Below are 2,238 nucleotides of genomic sequence, written 5' to 3' on the forward strand. Positions count from 1 at the left end.
AATAGGAATTACAAATCACTTAGCAAGCCAGCATAATGTGACTTGCAGTTCGGGTTTTTTTCTCCCACCTTTATTTAACCAGGTAGGCCAGTTGAGAACAAGTTCTCATTTACAACTGCGACCTGGCCAAGATAAAGCATAGCAGTGCGACAAAAACAACAACACAGTGTTACACATGGAATAAACAAACGTACAGTCAATAACACAATAGAAATATCTATATACAGGGTGTGCAAATGAAGTAAGGAGGTAAGGCAATAAAATAGGCCATAGTGGCGAAGTAATTACAATTTAGCAATTACCACTGAAGTGATAGATGTGCAGATGAGGATGTGCAAGTAGAAATACTGGTGTGCAAAAGAGCAGAAAAACAAAAACAAATATGGGGATGAGGTAGGTAGTTGGTTGGATGGGCTATTTACAGATGGGCTGTGTACAGCTGCAGCGATCGGTAAGCTGCTCTGATGCTTGAAGTTAGTCGGGGAGATATAAGTCTCCAACTTCAGTGATTTTTGCATTTCGTTCCAGTCAATGGCAGCACAGACCTGGTTAGCGTTAGGGTTGTTAGGGTTGTTTTGCAAGCCTAAGCAGTAAGGGATTGGTAAGCAGTGTTGTACCAGTTTAAGTGGTGCACGGTAAATGTTTGCCACATACAAGGAACAAATGGCTTTGTTACTGTGGTGGTACTATATAAAAGCAAAGATTATACTTTTGTACCTGTGGAGAAAGGTACTATCTGAGGTATGAACTGGGGTATAATTATGTACCTATAACTGGAGTACAATTATGTACCTTTAACTGGGGTACAATTATGTACCTTTAACTAAAAGTAAAAAAGAAGGACCTTACAGTGTTGCACGCTAATGACAAGCGGTTGTACCCCTTTTTGGAACAAAACTAAACCTATATTTCCGAAAGTGTACGTTTACGGACTGAAATGTTCCCTTGAATTTAGTTATTCACTTTTTTTTTCCGAAAACAAAAGTGGGATCATTGTGTGATAGCGCCATCTTGTTTGGATGTAACGTACATTGCTCAGGACTACATTAAGCCTTGGGGTAGAACATTCAGTAACATCACTCTTGAATGACGAGAAATGAACAACATCTACGAAATGTGTTAGACATCATGCTACTACCACATAACTATACAGTTCTGCCTTGAGCCTATGACACACGACGCCAAAGTCGATTGGCCTGTGGCATTACTGGCTCCAGTTGTTCTGCTCTCCCACCGCAGAACTTTAGTGTACTCTTGAGACAGAAGCTGTGCTACTCAGTTTTACATTTTAGATTTGAAAGGAATATCTATAAACATGAGCAGAGCTTTTTCTCTGAGTAACTGCTGAAATCCAATACATTTTTAGTCAGACTTGCAGTAAACAATTGGAAATGGCCCCGGACTAACGCCCTGGTAACGTATAAAATGTCTGGAGGCTGATACATTTCAGCACCTCAGGTTTTTTAACCCAAAGCAATGCGATTTTCACTCCTTGTAACACCAATTGTTTCGGATTATCCTGCAAAGACTTGCCCTACCTGAATAATTTCAACAAACATAATATAATTCCCAGCAATATATGTTACAAAAATAATTCTGGATGTTAGTATTCAAAATGATAGCATCTCTCCGGCCATTGAAAACACTGAGCGCCGTAATTGGAAGAAGAGGTTGCCTCTGCTGATGCATCACTGTAAAAGAGATGGGTCACTCTGTCTTCTCCGGCCCACAGTCTTGCCAAGATCATATGAACTAAAACCTCTAATTAATCTTCCCATCACTGACCAAATACAGCTTCCTACAACATAAATGAGTTTATGTATATGTTCAAGTGTGGGTGTGGGTGTGTGTGTGCGTGCATTGGTGATAGAGGGAAGGGAGAGATAACAGAGAGCGAAGAGGGAGAGGAGAGAATGTGCATATGTTTTTGTGTACATTGTGTGTGTGTGTGTGCACGTGTGTGTATGTGCATGAGTGCACAGTTTGCATTTTCATAAGCACATAATGTACACTGCTTTCACTGCCTTCATATGCAGTCATTCTCAGTGGCGCAATACATGGCATCTGTCACAGGGGTGAGGTGTGCTTTTCAAATGCACAGCTCACTCACTTACACTGTAGTTGACAACGACCTGCATCAAAGCATCAGAGTACCTGTGAATAAAGAAAACACTGACATTGCACTGTATAATGCTCCTTATATAAGACACTCGGACAAGAACAGCTCAGAGCCAGACG

This window comes from Oncorhynchus gorbuscha, linkage group LG10 (assembly GCF_021184085.1).
Source record: "Oncorhynchus gorbuscha isolate QuinsamMale2020 ecotype Even-year linkage group LG10, OgorEven_v1.0, whole genome shotgun sequence".
NCBI lineage: Eukaryota > Metazoa > Chordata > Actinopteri > Salmoniformes > Salmonidae > Oncorhynchus > Oncorhynchus gorbuscha.